The sequence below is a fragment of the Dendrobates tinctorius genome, unplaced genomic scaffold (assembly GCF_039654945.1).
Source record: "Dendrobates tinctorius isolate UK_male_01 unplaced genomic scaffold, ASM3965494v1 ptg000103l, whole genome shotgun sequence".
In the NCBI taxonomy this organism is placed as follows: Eukaryota; Metazoa; Chordata; class Amphibia; order Anura; family Dendrobatidae; genus Dendrobates; species Dendrobates tinctorius.
This window is the reverse complement of record NW_027361771.1, coordinates 13,934,531-13,955,762: the sequence shown is the minus strand read 5'-3', so window position 1 is coordinate 13,955,762 and position 21,232 is coordinate 13,934,531.

The following is a 21,232-nucleotide window of genomic DNA, read 5'->3' as shown; positions in this document are numbered from 1 at the left end:
CCCCACTTTGAAACTCCATAAAGTATTCCATAGATCCTTGCTTAAACCCTTGAGATCGGTGGTAGAAGATCCAGTTGCTGTTCCCTCCCCAGTCTTGATCAATGGGCACATGGAATTTGAGGTACAACATATTGTAGACTCCTGGCAGTCTCGGGGGTCTTTACAGTACCTGATGCATTGGGGTATGGTCCAGAGGACCGGTCTTGGGTGCTGGCCAGATCACTACACGCTGACCATCTGGTTCAGGCATTCCTTGCTCGGAATCCTGGGAATCCTGGGGGTCCAGAGGTCCCCCATTTAGAAGGGGGTACTGTCATGGTTTACTGGGTTATTGGCCAGGTAGTCGCAGGGTTAACTCGGTTGGCCTCATTCTGGGTTCTGGGAGGCTCTGTCTTGTCTTGGCTCATGTCATATAAGCTGAGGGCTTGTCTGGCCAATATGCCTTTGACCCACTCTCTGAGCTGTTCAATTAGCTTTGGCCCTGACTCCCGAGCATGTACATTTAATCCTGGTGGAAGCTTGAAATGTTCCTTCATGATTGGCCAGAATGCATCACCTGCTCTTATTTCCATCACAGCCCAGAGATCATTTCAGGTTGCTACATATGTTCACTAGTTCTACTGCATTCTTTGGTAAAATGGCAATGGATGCATCTCTGGGTCTAGTAGATTATTCAGGACACTGGTCACCTGACTTGGGGTGAAGTGCACATAGTGTAAGGGCGGTGCCTCTATCTGCCCCTGCCTATTTGGTGCCTGTGGGTTTATTTTCCCAGTCAAACACAGGCTGGTACTTGGCCTTAGAAGTTGCTTTTTTGTGTGAGGTTGCCCCCCCTTACTGCAGCTGCAGTGGATTAGGGTTATAATTCCATGATGGTGTAAATGTTAGCAGCTCTGTCTGGTACTGAGGTTCCTCATTTTAAGCTGCAGGCCCAGCTGAGCTGTCTGCTCCCTGCAGTGTCTGTGGGCTGCCTGCAGTGCTATGTGTAGGGAGATTTTCACTTTCTTCTCCCGATACCATAACTGGCACTGATTGTACTGTGCTTGACTTCACATTGTTTGGATTGGGCATTGGCCCAGCTGGTAATGAAGAAGGAAAAGGAGGAGGAGCAAAGAGGTGTGAAAAAGAAAGAGAAGGGAGTGGCAGAGGAGGAGCAGGAGGAGAGAGGTGTGAAGAAGGAGGAGATAGTAGTGGCAGAGAAAAAGGAGGAGGAGAAGAGAAGTGTGAAAGATGAGGAGGGAGTGACAGAGAAGGAAGAGGAGAGGGGTGTGGCAGATCAAAAGGAGGAGGAGACCTTAGTCAGTGCATCTTTGAAAAAAAGAAAAACAAAACAAAATCAAAAAGTAGATACAAACTCCTATCACTTCTGTCTGTGCTCAGACACAGTCAGACATATACACACACTTCCCCTTTTTTATCTGCTGGTGTATCTATACTCACTAAAGTCATGTATCTAAAAACAGATAGCACACTGCATAGTCACAGATACAGCTCAGTTCCTCAAAATTTCTACACTACACTACAGCTAGAAATTGGCTCAAAATGCAAAAAACAGGAAACAGAGCAAAAACAGATGTGACAGCGTGATTTACTTGCTAACAGCAGAAAGGAAGTGTGCAAAATACTTTCTGTTCTAACTCTACATTTAAAACAATAGTGCATTACATTGCATACAAACATGAGCAGACATCCGGGAGAAATCAAAGCCCTACTTTCACACATCAGGTTTTCGGCGTCAGGCGCGATCCGGCGTCGTGCCGGAACGCCGGATCCGGCAAATGTTTAGTAAAACCGGATGTGACGGATCCGGTTTTCTGCCGGATCCGTCTTTTTCTTGACAGACAAAACCGGATCCGTCTCATCCGGTTCATCCGTTTTTCTATCCGTTTTTCGACGGATTACGCCGGATCCGGTTTTTAAAATTGACCCTTGTGGCCTTCTGAACGGGATTGGCTACTGGAAAACTAGATATAGCATGTTCCTACAGCCCTTCTTTGACAGGTTGTAGAGAAGAAAGTGCAGGTTGGAGAGAAGAGCAAGTTACTGGCGAAGATGGATGTTGTCATTGGAAATATTACCACTAGAAGTTCTGTGACGGTTTCAGGGACAATTTTCCACTATACTTTATGTCACCTCAAGGCAGAGTACACTGGGATGACAGAGTGTGAGAGATTTTTGCCCTAAACTTGTGTACCTTCTGGACCAACAGTATATACCTTTGCCAACCAAAGTTGGCTATCTTGTCATGGTCTTACTATTTTTACCTTTAGGCCACAGGTGTGTACCTGGTTGTGTTTTATGCAAAGTATTTCACCTTTTAACAAAAGTTGTGTACATTGGTAGGAAATCACCAACAATAAACACAACTTTTTAAGTGAAATACTTTGCTTCAAACACAACCAGGAACACAACTGTGGCAAAAAGCTAAAATTTACCCACAGTTATACCTGGTTTTGAATACCTTTTTACCTTTGAAATACCCTGTATTTAACCTTTTTTTAAAACATAGTTCGCCGCAGAAAGAAATGACAGACAACCATTGTGAAACGATAATTTAACTTTTATTTAAATTTTTTTTTTTTTTGTAAAATGTTTTTAAAGTGCAAAAAAACTTTTTTAGAAAGGTTTTAAACCCAATGGGCATTTTTATTACAAAAAACACACATTACAATTCTGTGTACTGTGGGGTGGAAATACTGCTGGAGGGGCTGCGGGACACTTCGACACTGGGTGTGTGGAGAGAGGACTGGGATCTTGGTGGGGAAGGAACAGTTAGAGGTGAAGGTGTGGAAAAAACTACAGAATGGGTGGACATGTGGGAAGCAGAAGAGGTGGTGGGTGGTGGAGTGGAGGGTTGGGCAGGGACTGTAGGAGCAGATGATGTTGATGGAAAGTTGTATGGGGAAGGAGTTTGGTACGGGGAAGGAGTTTGGTACGGGGAAGGAGTTTGGTACGGGGCAGGTTGCTGGAAGTGGGGAGATGACTGGTACTGGGGAGGTTGCTGGTACTGGGGAGGTTGCTGGTACTGAGCAGGTTGCTGGTATGTAGTAGGAGGGGGAGGATGAAAAGTGGCTGGAGGGGGTGCAGATGTAATAGGAGGGGGAGGATGGAAAGTGGCTGGAGGGGGTGCAGGTGGAGGAACTACAGTGGTGGGAGGTGGAGGTTGGGAGGTAACCTGCTGTAGAGCACCGTGGCACGAATGCATTACATGCATCTGCTGGGCAGGAGAGAGCGTTTCCATGCGCTCCACAACAGACCTGAAAAAGGTGTGGTTTGGCGAAGATCTTGCTTCTGAATGCATGGTTTGCAGAAGTGTCTTCACCTCCAGAATGCTGGAGTTGATCTGCTGAAAGCCTGCGGAGATTTGCTCTGACAAGACTTTGAGACAGTTCTGGAAAGATGCATTCAGATGCAATAACTCTTGCGCATAACTCTTTTCCTGACCCCTCTGCCGCTGTCGCCCAGTACCCGCAGGTGTACTAGAGGCAGCAGGGGCAGAAGGGTGGGGTAAAGGGAAAGCGATCTCCTCACCAGCAGCTTCATGTAATGTAGGCGGCCACGATGCTCCTGTGCTGGTGGATGGGACAGATGGGTCGAATGTGTGGGAAGGCAGGGAAGGTGCAGATGTACCGGGGCGGTCGAAGTGTCCCTCGGTGCCGGTCTCCTCAGGGATCGCCTCAGAAGGGTCCAATCGTGCAGGCTCCCGAGTGCTGCTCACCGTGCTGTGGAATAAAGAGAAAAAAAAACAATTAAAATACTGACATGGTATGGCCCTGGCTGAAAAAAAAAAGTTACAGCTAACATTTTTTTCACATGTGTTGTTTAATATTTACCTTCTGGTGAGCATTGTTTCCCGGAGGAACGACAGGGCTTGTGCGTACTTGTACTTGCTCCTGCGTCCTCCAGATCCACTCGGGGCCCGCATCTCTTTATTGAACTCCTTCTTGAAACGATCCCTCACAGACCGCCACCGATTCACAATTCTGTTCCCTGAAACGAGAAAGGAGTGGTTAGTATACAACATCAGTGTTTCACAAACTCCAGTCCTCATGGTCCCCAGGGGTCATGTTTTCAGGATTTCAATAGTAAATAGAAATCCTGAACACATGATCCGTGGGGACCACGAGGACTGGAGTTCGGGAAACACTGGTTTACATCAAGTAACCGTTACTGTATATACTTACGCTCTTTAATCTGGTCCCGAGCTTCGAGGTCCTCCCAGCGGCCCACAAGGAGAGAACAGATTTCCTCCCAGAGTCGTCGGGTAATGATCAGGTCAGCGTGGCGGCGGTCAGCCATATTCCAGAGCGGCTCCCTTTCTCTGACGAGATCGATGAGGCGGTCCACATCAATCCCTCCATCCTCACCGTCAGAGTCGGGAGCACGCTGTGAAGGCTGTTAAAGAAAAAGACAAAAATAACATAATTAGCCTCCACAAAAGAAATGAAATAAAAAGTGCAAAAAAACAAAGCAAAAATATTTATACTTACACGCTGGTGACCGCCGCGTTGCTGTCGCCGACGACCCTGGGAGGCACTGCGAGGACCTCTTGGCCGAGCACCAGATTGGGAAGACTAGAGAAGAAAACAAAAAATGTTATGAGTTTGGATGTAGGCATTTGTTTGCTGTGTGTGGTCTGCAGAACATTGTTTTCTATGTGTTGTGTGTAGTGTGATGTTGTGTTTCTGCGTTTGATGCAAAAAACTTACGAATTGTGAGCCCACTCCAAGCGTCTGTCCACCCCTTCCTTCTTCTTCTGGGAGCTCCTCTTCATCTTGTGATTCCTGTTTTGAAATAAAAGGCAATGAATAGACATATATTACAGAGATGATGGATTTTGGAAATAAAAACTTACCGTCAAATGCTGACGATGCGAGGGAGGGCTCCCAGAAGAAGATGTGCTGTCCTGTTGATGGCCAGACTCCATGGCTGTGGGTATTGCTGCTGCCAGTGATGCCATTTCTGCTGCTGCTGCTGCTGCTGCATCTCTTTGGCGGCTGTTGAATAAAGAGAAACAAAGGGCCAATGAATATCTTGATATTCCATGGCCCTAGTTTGGAGGAATGGGGGATTTGATAATTACCGTCTCTCATCTGCTTCTGGACTCCCCTCCCGTTCAGCATGCTGCTCCATTTGGGGTGGTGCTGATGGTGCTGCTGCTGCATCTCTTTGGCGGCTGTTGAATAAAGAGAAACAAAGGGCCAATGAATATCTTGATATTCCATGGCCCTAGTTTGGAGGAATGGGGGATTTGATAATTACCGTCTCTCATCTGCTGCTGGCCTCCCCTCCTCAGCATGTTCTATTTGCTGCTCCATTTGGGGTGGTGGTGGTGCTGATGGTGCTGCAGTGGTCTCCTGCCTTCTCCTGCTTCGCTTGGTTGCTTTCTTGGGTGGAATGTTGGGTGTGGCTGTGGGTCCCACTGTCTTGCTTTTATATATGTCTTGTGGGCAGAGCTACTGAGCATGCTCAGACCAAAAAACCGGATCCGGCCGCCGGATCCGGCTTTCGCCGGATCCGGCGCATTGCGGCGCTCATAGGCTTTCATTGTGTGAAAAAGCCGGACGCGCCGGATCCGGCGTGTCCGGCTTTTTTGCCGGAGACAAAAAACGTTACAGTAGACGTTTTTCCCAGACGCCGGATCGCGACACATTGCGACACATTGCCGGATCCGGCGAAAACCGGATGAAACGCATGGCCATCCGGCGCGATCCGGCGCAAATGCAAGTCAATGGGGGTGAAACCGGATCCGGCATTGCATTTCGCCGGATCCGGTTTCTGTCAAAAGCGCCGGATCGCGCCTGACGGCGAAAACCTGATGTGTCAAAGAGGCCTTAATTAGTCTGTGACAAAAACAAGCCATTCTGGTTACTGACAACTGCCAATCACACTGAGCGCTTAGACGCCCGGGAGTATCACCCTCCGTCCTGCTCGACCTGCCTCGTCTTCCGAGTACGGGAACCCTGTGATATACCTCTAGCTTATCACCATCCATGCCTGGAAGCCTGGGCGCACCTGTCCCTCCTATACACGGGAAGACTGTGATAACCTATTGAGTGACTAGCCTGTGATATCTCTCCAAGTTAACACCATCCATGCCTGGAAGCCTGGGTGCACCTGCCCCTCCTTTGCATAGGAAGCCTGTGATAACTTATCTGAGAGATTCAACTCCCTGTTATCGGTTTCCCAGCAACCACAAGCAAAATCAGCCACTGTTCCAACTCCCTCCGGAGCTACACAGACATGAAACAAATACAGCATGCAGCAGACACCTTGGTTTATATCCCAGGGTTAGGATAAGAGCGTGGACTTTTTACACTACCTGGGAATGCAGTGGTGACCACACCTGACCGGCAAGAGGTATAGACCTGGACTGGGCACAGGGGACAGTCAGGTAAGATGACCAGATTTTCTTACCTTACTTATGGAGTTGCGCAGTCTCCATCCTGTGAGCCAATGCCATGGCCTCCACCTCCATCTCTCCGGTCAGCAGGGTCCCCATGCATTTCATCCACTGCCTCGCATGCAGGCGCCAGATGTTATGGAAATTTGGTTAGTATAAATCTATCCCTGTGTGTGCTGTGGCCATTCCCAGTTAAACTGAGTATTTTGAGCGCTCAAAGAATGATGACACTGTAGACACATGGTGACAGGATAACATTACCTCAGTACTCTGAAGGTTTATTGCACATACATGGTTTTATAATTACGTATAGAAAGGGGTGGTTAGTTAATTAACATAAGGTCAAGCTTCTATGTTATTGGCTGTTTGAGTATATGGAAGATTCTAACAAAAAGACTGATTTAGCAATATATGATTAACCCCTTAATCCCATATGACATACTATCCCGTCCATGTGCCCTGGGACTTAATTCCCAGGGATGGGATAGTACGTCATAGCGATCAGCGGCGCCCACAGCTGACACCCGGCACAATGTGTCAGGGGCAGTCACAGACCACCCCCGACACGTTAACCCCTTGCACACTGCGATCAAACACGATTGCGGTGTACCGGGGGTTAAAGGGAAGCATCGGCAGGGAGGGGGCTCCCTCCGTGCTTCCCTGAGCCCCCCACGGCAGCGCAATATGCAGCGCTGCTGCGGGGGGCTCCTTCCCTGCAGGCCCCCGAATCCAAGATGGCGACGGGGACCTTCGGGGGCCTGCAGGGAGCCGGCTTCCTCAGTGCCTGCAAAGCGCAGGCACGAGGAAACCTGCTGCACTGCCTGTGACAGATCGCTGATCTGTCACAGTGATCTGTGATGTGACAGATCAGTGATCTGTCACAGGACAGTGATGTCCCACCTGGGACAATGTAATAAAGTTTTAAAAAAAAAGTGTTGAAATAATTTTTAAAAAAATCGCCAAATAAATTAGAAACAAAAAAAAAGTATTCCCCCAATAAATTCATTTTTTGGAAATAAAAAAAACAATAAAAGTACACATATTTGGTATTGCCGCGTCCATAGCGACCTGCCCTATAAAACTGTCCTAAAGATAACCCCTTTAGTGAACCCCTTAAAAAATAAAATAAAAAATGAAGCAAAAAATAATGATTTATTATCATACCGCAGAACAAAAAGTGCAATAACGCGCAATCAAAAAGACGCATATAAATATCCATGGTACCGCTGAAAACGTCATCTTGTCCCGCAAAAAACGAACCACCACACAGCATCATTAGCAAAAAAATAAAAAAGTTATAGCTCGCAGAATAAAGCGATGCAAAAATAATTATTTTTTATATAAAATAGTTTTCATTGCATAAAACATAAAAAAACGACCTAAATGAGGTATCGCTGTAACCGTACCGACCCAAAGAATAAAACCGCTTTATCAATTTTATCGCACACGGAACAGTGTAAACGCAACCCCCAAAAGAAATTCATGAAACGCTGGTTTTTGTTCATTCTGGGTCCCAAAAATTGGAATAAAAAGTTATCAAAAAAAGTCACGTGCCCGAAAATGGTATCAATAAAAACGTCAACTCATTCCGCAAAAAATAAGACCTCACATGACTCAGTGGGTCAAAATACAGAAAAATTATAGCTCTCAATATGTGGTGATGCAAAAACTATTTTTACAATAAAAAGCGCCTTTTAGCGTGTTACAGCTGCCAAACATAAAAACCCGCCATAAATAGTAAATCAAACCCCCCGTTATCACCCCCTTAGTTAGGGAAAAATAATAAAATTAAAAGAAAATGTATTTATTTCCATTTTCCCATTAGCGTTAGGGCTAGGGTTAGGGCCAAGGCTAGGGTTAGGGCTAGAGTTAGGGTTAGGGCCAGGACTAGGGCTGAGATTAGGGTTAGGGGTGTGTTGGGGATAGGGATGGAGTTAGAATTGGGGGTTTCCACTGTTTGGGCACATCAGGTGTTCTCCAAATGCAACATGGCATCTGATCTCAATTCCAGCCAATTCTGAGTTGAAAAAATCAAATGGTGCTCCTTCCCTTCCAAGCTCTGCCATGCGCCCAAACAGTGTTTTACCCCCACCTATGGGGTATCATCCTACTCAGGACAAATTGCAAAACAACTTTTGGGGTCCAATTTCTCCTGTTACCCTTAGGAAAATAAAAAATTGGGGACAAAAATATCATTTTTGTGGAAAAAAATGTTTTTTTTATTTTCACGCCCGGGCGTTATAAACTTCTGTGAAGCACTTGGGGGTTCAAAGTGCTCACCACACATCTAGATAAGTTCCGTGGGGGGTCTAGTTTCCAAAATGGGGTCACTTGTGGGGAGTTTCAATAATTTAGGTACATCAGGGGCTCTCCAAACGCACATGACACCCGCAGACCATTCCATCAAAGTCTGCATTCCAAAACGTCACTACTTGCCTTCCGAGACCCGACATGTGCCCATACAGTAGTTTTCTCCCACATATGGGGTATCAGCGTACTCAGGACAAATTGGACAACAACTTTTGGGGTCCAATTTCTCCTGTTACCCTTGGGAAAATAAAAAAATTGGGGACTAATTGATCATGTTTGTGGAAAAAATACGATTTTTTTATTTTCATGCCCGGGCATTATAAACTTCTGTGAAGCCCTTGGGGGTTCAAAGTGCTCACCACACATCTAGATAAGCTCCTTAGGAGGTCTAGTTTCCAAAATGGGGTCAATTGTGGGGGGTTTCCACTGTTTAGGTACATTAGGGGCTCTCCAAAGGCAACATGACACCCGCAGACCATTGCATCAAAGTCTGCATTCCAAAATGTCACTACCTCCCTTCCGAGCCCCGACATATGCCCATACAGTAGTTTTCTCCCACATATGGGGTGTCAGTGGGTCGCCCCTCACACCCAGTGCAGTGGGGGTACTCGGTACCAGGCCGGTGTCAGGGGGGAATGTGTGTCACAGCAGCGGTGACCCGGTCCGTGGCCCTGGGCGCCCAATATCAATGGCGGTGATGTTAATGGTGTAATAGTTTATTTGGATAGTTCGTGACACCACCCGTGGTGTTTGGCAAGTGAGATGTTGAGCCAATGCTGCATGCAGATCCACTGGGACTGATGGTGTGGTGCAGCAAAGATGGTGTAGCTCCCCACAGATGGAGCTGTAGTCCCAGGGCAGTGTAGGTGCAATGGATGAGGAGACGCACAGAATGGTATAGAGGCTGGTACCCAGGTGTAGCGGTGCTGGAATAACTGGAGGACACCAGAGTATACGGTTCCAAAGCTTTACTCACTGTTTGCAGTTCACACAAATGCCTGCCTCTGCACTGTGTTCTTCAGGTCAGGGCCCCAGCCAACCTCCAGGCAAGATAGGATTCTCCCCTCCACACTCCGCCAATATGTACCTTACTGAACGACTCCTCCAGTGCGCCTTTAGGTGCGAAGCACTCCAGTACTTAGTTACCCTGGAATGCCTCTCTAGGTGTTCCTAGTCTCTACTTGTATGACAGACAGCTGTAGCCTGCTTCGGGGACTCCTCTATGCGTCCTGGCTCACTATCCAGTTGCTATTGTGTCCCAAGTCTATGACGGGAGTAAGGCGTTAGTGGCTCACTACTCCTGTGGTGTCTGTTGCCAGACATAAAGATCCAATCAACCTCGGGGACCGGGCCCCGGCCTTTGCGCTCTGGACTGGAAGGGTTCTCTCTCTTTCTCAACCTGCTTCCCACCGTCCTTCTATTCTCCTTCGTTCCGATCTGTTCTATCTCTCTTATGGAATCTGTAGTCTCCAGTCTACGTCGCTTTCTCCTTCTGTTCCTTTGCCGTGCCAGCTGGCTCAGGTCACTGAGGCAGCTGCAGCACTCCTACCTCCATCCCTCTTCCAGAGATCATCACTCCTGTCTGAGTGATCTCCTTCTCTGGGACTCACCCCAGACTGACTTTCTGTCAAACTGACCTGAAATCCTACACCTTCCCTCTCTTTTATATCTAACTCCACCCGCCTCCCCAGCACCTCCCGTGTTACTAAGCCAGGGACCACAAAAGGCACCCTATGACCTTTCCAGCATAAAGCATGGATGGGTCCCTGCTCAACTATCCTGTGTGTGGGGTGCAGGTGTTGGAATGTGAAAGGGAGTTCCCACCCTACCTGGATGGTGGGGCACCACACCTTAGGAGAAAGTGCAGTACCTCTGTGGTGACTGAGCCTCAGGGGCGCCACATCAGCATACTCAGAACAAATTGGACAACAACTTTTGGGGTCCACATTCTCCTGTTACCCTTGGGGTCACTTGTGGGGGGTTTCCACTGTTTAGGTACATCAGGGGCTCTCCAAAAGCAGCATGACACCCGCAGACCATTCCATGAAAGTCTGCATTCCAAAACGTCACTACTTCTCTTCCGAGACCCGACGTGTGCCCATACAGTAGTTTTCTCCCACATATGAGGTATCAGCGTACTCAGAACAAATTGGACAACAACTTTTAGGGTCCAATTTCTCCTGGTATCCTTGGGAAAATAAAAAAATTGGTGACTAAAAGATCATGTTTGTGGAAAAAATACAATTTTTTTATTTTCACGCCCGGGCGTTATAAACTTCTGTGAAGCACTGGAGTAGTCAAAGTGCTCACCACACACCTAGGTAAGTTCCTTGGGGGGTCTAGTTTCCATAGTTTCCAAAATGGTGTCATTTGTGGGGGGTTTCCACTGTTTTGGTACATCAGGGGCTCTCCAAACGCGACATGGTGTCCGATCTCAATTCCAGCAAAAAACGTCAAATGGCGCTGCTTCCCTTCCGAGCTCTGCCATGCGCCCAAATAGTGGTGTACCCCCACATATGGGGTATCAGCGTACTCAGGACAAATTGCACAATAACTTTTAGGGTCCTGTTAACCTTAGGAAAATAAAAATTGGGGATGAAAAGATCATTTTTGTGGAAAAAATATGATTTTTTAATTGTACCGCTGTACGTTATAAACTTCTGTGAAGCCCTTGTGGGTTCAAAGTTCTCACCACATATCTATATAAGTTCCTTTGGGGGTCTAGTTTCCAAAATGGGGTCAATTGTGGGGGGTTTCCACTGTTTAGGCACATCAGGGGCTCTCCAAACGTGACATGGCGTCCGATCTGAATTCCAGCCAATTTTGCATTGAAAAAGTCAAACGGCGCTCCTTCCCTTCTGAGCTCAGCCATGCGCCGAAACAGTGGTTCCCCCCCACATATCAGGTATCAGCGTACTTAGGACAAATTGCACAATAAATTTTGCAGTCCGATTTCTCCTGTTACCCTTGGTAAAATAAAAAAAATTTGAACCTGAAGTATTTTTTTTGTGAAAAAAAGTTAAATGTTCATTTTTTTTAAATATTCAAAAAATTCCTGTGACGCACCTAAACGGTTAATAAACTTCTTGAATGTGGTTTCGAGCACCTTAAGGGGTGCAGGTTTTAGAATCGTGTCACTTTTGGGTATTTTCTATCATATAGACCCCTCAAAGTTGCTTCAAATGTGATGTGCTCCGTAAAAAAAAATGGTGTTGCAAAAATGAGAAATCGCTGGTCAATTTTTAACCCTTATAACTTCCTAACAAAAAAAATTTTGGTTCCAAAATTGTGCTTATGTAAAGTAAACATGTGGGAAATGTTACTTATCAAGTTTTTTGTGTGCTGTATCTCTGTGATTTAAGGGCATAAAAATTCAAAGTTGGAAAATTGCGAAATTTTCAAAATTTTTGCCAAATTTCCATTTTTTTCACAAATAAACGCAAGTTATTTGAATGATATTTTACCACTAACATGAAGTACAATATGTCACGAGAAAACAATGTCAGAATCACCAGGATCCATGGAAGCGTTTCAGAGTTATTACCTCATAAAGGGACAGTGGTCAGAATTGTAAAAATTGGCCCGGTCATGAACGTGCAAACCACCCTTGGGGCTTAAGGGGTTAAGTGTGCTGTTTTCTTGCCATTCAGCAAGAATTGAGACATCAGCTTAGACCATCTGGTGTTAGTTCCTGTTTTTAAATGTCTGGAAAATACCATGGAGCTTGTCTGGTTTGCTCTGGCTGGTTCACGGGGTCACTAGGTCATTCTGAGAAATTGATTATAGGGTACATGTTAGCTGTGAGTTTATATGTGCATATTTACAAGTGAGATCTATATGAGATACATATATATTTCCATCACACCCACACCTCAGGATATCATGTAGCGAGGACAGAACAGTCGCTGTATGGAGGTAATATTACAGTGGTACAGTGTTAGAGAAGTGGATTTGGTTAGGATAGTTGTCCAGTATTGAATATTATATGTGACTGCAGACTTGTGGTTCCTCACAGTGCATACATCGCGTGCGGTGAAAGTTCTTTTGTAACGGCGCTGGGAGTGGCTGGTAGAGTTGAGCGAAACGGGTCGAAAAATTTCAAAAGTCGCCGACTTTTGGCAAAGTCGGGTTTCATGAAACGAAACCCGACCCTAGGATGAGGTCGGCCACGAGGTCGGCGACTTACGCGCCAAAGTCGCGTTTCAAAAGTTTGTTTTGCGCTCCTTTTCAGCCAATCAGGATCCACGGACACTGTGGGCAACGTGATGACATAGGAACAGGTCACCACCATCTTTCAGAAGGGCATGCAAGTGATTGGCTTGCTTTGGTGGGCGTCACAGGGGGTATAAAAGGGCGTGCACGCCGACCGCCATCTTACTTCTGCCGATCTTAGCATAGGGAGAGGTTGCTGCTGATTCTGTAGGGAGAGCGTTAGGCAGGGAAGAAGAAAAAAAAACTGCTTCTGCTGCTAGCGATTGTGCCTGTACAACACACCAGTCACTGTGTGTGCAGTGCAAGGGGAGGCTATATTGTGGTGTATCAGTGGTGTTGGTTGTTGGGCTGCCTTCTAAGGCTTCCTGACAGCTGCATTGCTGTTTACCCACTGCTCTGCAAACTGCTTTTTTAAAAGCAATCCCAATTTTTTTTTTTTGTCCTGCTGAGATACTGAGCTGCAAACTGCTTTTTTAAAAGCAATTCCAATTTTTTTTTTTGTCCTGCTGAGGTACTGAGCGTGCATTTTTTCACACCATACAGCGGTGTACGCTCCTCACACAGTACCGTGTAACGGCTGTTATCACAGCCACAGTGAAGCTATGTGTGTCACTCTGTGAGAATAAGTCGAGGACATGTTCCGTTCTTACAGACCTGCACTCTAGGGAGATTCCTACTCTGCCCAATTCTACATACACCTTGTAGTTTGTGATACACTAGCCAATTTCTGCCTGTGACATAGCACTGTGATATTCAGTGGGCCTCACACAATCCAAAAGTGTCCAGTGTCCACAAGTGTCTGCAGAAATTCAAAATCTCCCTTATCCTCTAGTCACTTTGGTCACAGCTGTGCCATCGAGCCTGTGACATAGCGCTCAGATATTCAGTGGGCCTCACACAATCCAAAAGTGTCCAGTGTCTGCACTGGCGTAGCGTGGGGGGGGCGGGGGGGGGCGGTCCGCCCCAGGCGGCATGTGTGTGGGGGCGGCGCGGCAGCAGCAATTCCACCCTGCAGTGCAGTGCAGCGGCGGGCAGGGAGCGATGCGATCACGGCAGCTCCGCTGCCTGCAAGAGTGAATAGCAGGAGCGGAGCTGCAATGGTCCGTCCTGCTTCCTGCCCGGAGGCCGCGCTTCCTGTTTCACACAGAGGAGCGCCGCTGAGTGACGTCATCATTCAGCGGCCGCTGCTGTGTGAGGGAGGAAGCGCGGGCGATGCTGCGGACAGGTGAGAGGAGAGAGGTGGTGTCTTGTGTGTATGTATGTATGTATGTCTATGTGTGTGTGTGTCTGTGTGTATGATGGAGCAGGCAATGATGGGAGTGATGGTCTAGAAGGCAATGATGGGGTGATGGAGCAGACAATGATGGGGTGATGGAGCAGACAATGATGGGGTGATGGAGCAGACAATGATGGGGTGATGGAGCAGGCAATGATGGGGTGATGGAGCAGGCAATGATGGGGCGATGGAGCAGGCAATGATGGGGTGATGGAGCAGGCAATGATGGGGTGATGGAGCAGGCAATGATGGGGTGATGGAGCAGGCAATGATGGGGCGATGGAGCAGGCAATGATGGGGTGATGGAGCAGGCAATGATGGGGTGATGGAGCAGGCAATGATGGGGTGATGGAGCAGGCAATGATGGGGTGATGGAGCAGACAATGATGGGGTGATGGAGCAGGCAATGATGGGGTGATGGAGCAGACAATGATGGGGCGATGGAGCAGGCAATGATGGGGTGATGGAGCAGGCAATGATGGGGTGATGGAGCAGGCAATGATGGGGTGATGGAGCAGACAATGATGGGGCGATGGAGCAGGCAATGATGGGGTGATGGAGCAGGCAATGATGGGGTGATGGAGCAGGCAATGATGGGGTGATGGAGCAGACAATGATGGGGTGATGGAGCAGGCAATGATGGGGTGATGGAGCAGGCAATGAGGGGAGTGATGGGGGTGATGGAGCAGGCAGTGATGGGGTGATGGAGAAGGCAGTGATAGGGTGATGGAGCAGGCAATGATGGGGGTGATGGAGCAGGCAATGATGGGGTGATGGAGCAGGCAGTGATGGAGCAGGCAATGATGGGGGTGATGGAGCAGGCAATGATGGGGTGATGGAGCAGACAATGATGGGGTGATGGAGCAGGCAATGATGGGGTGATGGAGCAGGCAATGATGGGGTGATGGAGCAGACAATGATGGGGTGATGGAGCAGGCAATGATGGGGTGATGGAGCTGGCAATGATGGGGTGATGGAGCAGGCAGTGATGGAGCAGGCAATGATGGGGGTGATGGAGCAGGCAATGATGGGGTGATGGAGCAGGCAATGATGGGGTGATGGAGCAGGCAATGATGGGGTGATGGAGCTGGCAATGATGGGGTGATGGAGCAGGCAGTGATGGAGCAGGCAATGATGGGGGTGATGGAGCAGGCAATGATGGGGTGATGGAGCAGGCAATGAGGGGAGTGATGGGGGTGATGGAGCAGGCAGTGATGGGGTGATGGAGAAGGCAGTGATAGGGTGATGGAGCAGGCAATGATGGGGGTGATGGAGCAGGCAATGATGGGGTGATGGAGCAGGCAGTGATGGAGCAGGCAATGATGGGGGTGATGGAGCAGGCAATGATGGGGTGATGGAGCAGGCAATGATGGGGTGATGGAGCAGGCAATGATGGGGTGATGGAGCAGGCAATGAGGGGAGTGATGGAGCAGACAATGATGGGGTGATGGAGCAGGCAATTATGGGGTGATGGAGCAGACAATGATGGGGGTGATGGAGCAGGCAGTGATGGGGTGATGGAGCAGGCAATGAGGGGAGTGATGGGGGTGATGGAGCAGGCAGTGATGGGGTGATGGAGCAGGCAATGAGGGGAGTGATGGGGGTGATGGAGCAGGCAGTGATGGGGTGATGGAGCAGGCAATGATGGGGTGATGAAGCAGGCAATGAGGGGAGTGATGGGGGTGATGGAGCAGGCAATGATGGGGGTGATGGAGCAGGCAATGATGGGGTGATGGAGCAGGCAATGAGGGGAGTGATGGGGGTGATGGAGCAGGCAATGATGGGGGTGATGGAGCAGACAATTATGGGAGTGATGGAGCAGGCAGTGATGGGGTGATGGAGCAGACAATGATGGGAGTGATGGGGTGATGAAGCAGGCAGTGATGGGGTGATGGAGAAGGCAGTGATGGGGTGATGAAGCAGGCAATGATGGGGTGATGGAGCAGACAATGATGGGAGTGATGGGGTGATGGAGCAGGCAATGATGGGAGTGATGGGGAGAAGGCACAGTGATGGGGTGATGGAGAAGGCAGTGATGGGGAGAAGACAATGATGGGGTGATGGTCGAGAGGGCAATGATGGGGTGGTGGGTGAGAATGCAATGATGGTGGTGGTGGAAAGGGCAATAAATGGGGGTGGTGGAGGAGGAGGAAATGATGGAGGTGGTGGAATGGGCAATGATGGGAGTGGTGGGGGAGAAAGCAAAGATAGTGGTGGAGAAGAAAATGATGGAGGTGGGGGAGAGGACAATAATGGGATGCGAGGGGAGGAGGACAATGAGGGGTGTGGGGGATTGGGATGGGAGGAAGGGGGACTTATAATGGCCTTAGGAACAGGGGGAGGTGGAGGAAGACATTATCGTTTATTATGTCTAACACAGTCCCTTAGTATATAGTGTACTCACTAATTCTGTATAACACCATCCTTAGTTACATAGTTTCCTCTTTTATTATGTATAACACCGCCCCTTATTACCTACCATCCTCTCTAGTTATATATGGTGCCGTCCCTTATTATATAGCTTCCTCTGCTGTTATGTATAGTGCTGTCTCTTACATAGTGTATTTTTGTTATTTTTGTTATTCACAGCGCCCTCTTTTATTACATGGTCCCCTCTCTTGTTAGATATAAAATGACTGCTGATCGAGGAGCCGGTGACCAGACGACCAGTCCATCAGCTCCTCCATTAGAAAGGAAGCTTTCCCATGCTCCATCAGCCATCATTGCATTATACAGCTAACAAGACAGGACGGTATGTAATAAAAAACAGGGCTCTATATAATCCAATATGTAAGGGACAGAACTGTACATAACAAGAGAAGGCACTGTGTATGGGACAGCAATATACATAATAAAGGAGACTATGTAATATATACCTGTATGTGTGTGTGTGGCTATATAATATCAATAATCTATCTATCTATATATATATATACACACACACACGTAGCTTTGACGCCATAAAAGGAGGGGGGCCCGGACACATTTCTTGCACAGGGACCCCAAGCTGTCAGTGTCCGCCCCCTGTCCGCCAAAATAATTTGTACTTTCTGGGTTTTTTTCTGTCACATAATTAAAAATTATTATTAAAAAAAGCCATTAGGTCTTCATCCAGCATCATCAAGCTAATACATACATATATATAGAGAACTGCAAGAAGTTGAAAGTCTAGAAATTTAGAAATAATAGCAGAGTTAGTAGCAGACTAAAAATTAGATCTTTGAGTGTAGTGTGGGCTCTTCGGATGCTTCCGAATTATCAACGACCAAAGGGGCGGCAAATTTTTTGACCGCCCCGGGCGCCACAAACAGTTGCTACGCCACTGAGTGTCTGCAGAAATTCAAAATCTCACTTATCCTCTAGTCACTTTGGTCACAGCTGTGCCATCGAGCCTGTGACATAGCACTCAGATATTCAGTGGGCCTCACACAATCCAAAAGTGTCCAGTGTCCACAAGTGTCTGCAGAAATTCAAAATCTCCCTTATCCTCTAGTCACTTTGGTCACAGCTGTGCCATCGAGCCTGTGACATAGCGCTCAGATATTCAGTGGGCCTCACACAATCCAAAAGTGTCCAGTGTCTGCAGAAATTCAAAATCTCACTTATCCTCTAGTCACTTTGGTCACAGCTGTGCCATCGAGCCTGTGACATAGCGCTCAGATATTCAGTGGGCCTCACACAATCCAAAAGTGGTCCAGTGTCTGCAGAAATTCAAAATCTCACTTATCCTCTAGTCACTTTGGTCACAGCTGTGCCATCAAGCCTGTGACATAGCGCTCAGATATTCAGTGGGCCTCACACAATCCAAAAGTGTCCAGTGTCCACAAGTGTCTGCAGAAATTCAAAATCTCCCTTATCCTCTAGTCACTTTGGTCACAGCTGTGCCATCGAGCCTGTGACATAGCGCTCAGATATTCAGTGGGCCTCACACAATCCAAAAGTGTCCAGTGTCTGCAGAAATTCAAAATCTCACTTATCCTCTAGTCACTTTGGTCACAGCTATGCCATCGAGCCTGTGACATAGCGCTCAGATATTCAGTGGGCCTCACACAATCCAAAAGTGTCCAGTGTCTGCAGAAATTCAAAATCTCACTTATCCTCTAGTCACTTTGGTCACAGCTGTGCCATCGCGCCTGTGACATAGCGCTCAGATATTCAGTGGGCCTCACACAATCCAAAAGTGTCCAGTGTCTGCAGAAATTCAAAATCTCCCTTATCCTCTAGTCACTTTGGTCACAGCTGTGCCATCGAGCCTGTGACATAGCGCTCAGATATTCAGTGGGCCTCACACAATCCAAAAGTGTCCAGTGTCTGCAGAAATTCAAAATCTCCCTTATCCTCTAGTCACTTTGGTCACAGCTGTGCCATCGAGCCTGTGACATAGCGCTCAGATATTCAGTGGGCCTCACACAATCCAAAAGTGTCCAGTGTCTGCAGAAATTCAAAATCTCCCTTATCCTCTAGTCACTTTGGTCACAGCTGTGCCATCGAGCCTGTGACATAGCGCTCAGATATTCAGTGGGCCTCACACAATCCAAAAGTGTCCAGTGTCTGCAGAAATTCAAAATCTCCCTTATCCTCTAGTCACTTTGGTCACAGCTGTGCCATCGAGCCTGTGACATAGCGCTCAGATATTCAGTGGGCCTCACACAATCCAAAAGTGTCCAGTGTCTGCAGAAATTCAAAATCTCCCTTATCCTCTAGTCACTTTGGTCACAGCTGTGCCATCGAGCCTGTGACATAGCGCTCAGATATTCAGTGGGCCTCACACAATCCAAAAGTGTCCAGTGTCTGCAGAAATTCAAAATCTCCCTTATCCTCTAGTCACTTTGGTCACAGCTGTGCCATCGAGCCTGTGACATAGCGCTCAGATATTCAGTGGGCCTCACACAATCCAAAAGTGTCCAGTGTCCACTAGTGTGAGCAGAAATTCAAAATCTCCCCTGTCCTATAGACACCTTGTACCTTGTTTTACATTACTATATAGTTTGTTGGATTTTATCTACATTTCTACCAAAAATGAGGAAGGCTGGTGGAAGAGGCCTTGGAATTGGGCGGGGTTTGGCAGCTGGTAATGATGGTGTTGGTGGTGGATCTGATGGTAGTGGCAAGAGCAAAATAGGACCGAATGCAGGAGGTGTTGAGCCTGTGTCATCGTCTGGCTCCATAAGGCTTCGAAGGCTTAGTTTTCTAGGAGTTGGCAAACCGCTTTTAAAGCCAGAGCATCAGGAAAAAGTTTTGTCTTACATTGCTGACTCAGCCTCCAGCTCTATCGCCTCCTCTTCTTCAGTTGTAAAAAGTAAAAGCACTGAGTCGTCATTGGAGGCTCATGTTCATGAACCACACCTTTCCTTGTGTCCTTCACCCCAACCAAGATTGAAGGATGACGCAGGCCATACTACTGATTACTCCATGGAGCTGTTTTCACATACCATGCCTGGATTATCAAGTGAAATGGTGAATTACCCAGGCCAAGATGAATCTGACATGGAGTGCACTGATGCACAGCCGCTGATGGATGATTCTGCTGGTACATTCACTCAGAGCACTACATTGTCCTCGCAGTGTACAGAGCCAGATTCTGACCCTGATGAGACTCAGGTGCCCCTTCCCGCACACTATACCACCATACACGGTGACACAGAGGAAGGTGCACATGACATTGAAGAGGAGGTGATGGATGACCCAGTTGTTGACCCAGATTGGCATCCATTGGGGGAAGAGGGTGCTGCTTACAATAGCTCAGATGAGGAGCATCCACAGCAGACATCGACATCGCAACAGCTGTTATCTGGCAGGCCCGGAGCACTCCAAAGACAGGTTCCAAAAATCAAAAGAGTTGCTGGACAGCTTGTCCAGAGGGTCAACACATCACAGCGTGCTAGGCCGCAAAATGTCTGCCAAAGTAGGAAGAGTGCAGTGTGGCACATTTTTTGAACAAAATCCTCATGATCAGGCCAAGGTTATCTGTAAGAAGTGCGCAAAGACCTTTAGCCGAGGGAAAAATCTGAAAAATTTGAATACCAGTTGCATGCTTAGACATTTAAACACCATGCACTTGCAAGCGTGGACACAACACCAAACCTCAAGTGCCACATGTGCAACTGATCACAACGAAGGTAGTCAGCAACGCTACATTGTTTCCCCCACTGTAAGCCCACCGGTTAGCACAGCAGCAAATGTTGAGGTGTCGTTGCAAGGCCACAGCAGTCAGGGAATCCCACTGTTATATCAACGAAAGACTGATTCTAGGCCATCAGAAAGAACCCCAACTCCATCACCATCATCAACCCTCTCTCAGTCCGCCCTGTCCACCGCTACTTCCACCATATGCAGCTCTCAAGTCCAGCTCACCCTCCCAGACACTATGAGTAGGTCAAGAAAGTACTCAGTCTCTCATCCGCGTACACTGGGTTTGAACGCCCACATTGCCAAACTAATCTCGTTTGAGATGATGCCCTTTCGGTTGGTGGAAAGCGCAGCTTTCCGCGAACTCATGGCCTATTCAGTACCACGCTATGACCTACCCAGTCGCCACTTCTTCTCTCGCAAAGCCATCCCAGCCCTCCACCATCATGTGAAAGACCGCATTGTCCATGCACTCAAGCAGTCAGTGAGCGGAAAGGTGCACCTCACAACTGATGCATGGTCCAGTCGGCATGGCCAGGGCCGTTACGTGTCCATCACTGCGCACTGGGTTAATGTGGTGGATGCAGGGTCCACAGGGGACAGCGGTGGTGGGACAGTGCTGCCTAGCTCACGGTATAGGAAACAGTTGGCTGTAGGCGTTCGACCCTCCTCCTCCTCCTCCAGAAGCGAAAGCTCGTCCACAGAGCGCAGTCGTACGAGCACTCCATCTGCCACTGCCACTGTTGCACACGAGGTGTCCCCCTATCGAGCAGCTAGTGGAAAGCGTCAGCAGGCTGTGTTGCAGATGATGTGTTTGGGCGACAGACACACCGCCGAGGTGCTGGCCGAGTACTTGAAGCGACAAACTGAGTCATGGCTGGGCAGTGTACATCTTGAGGCAG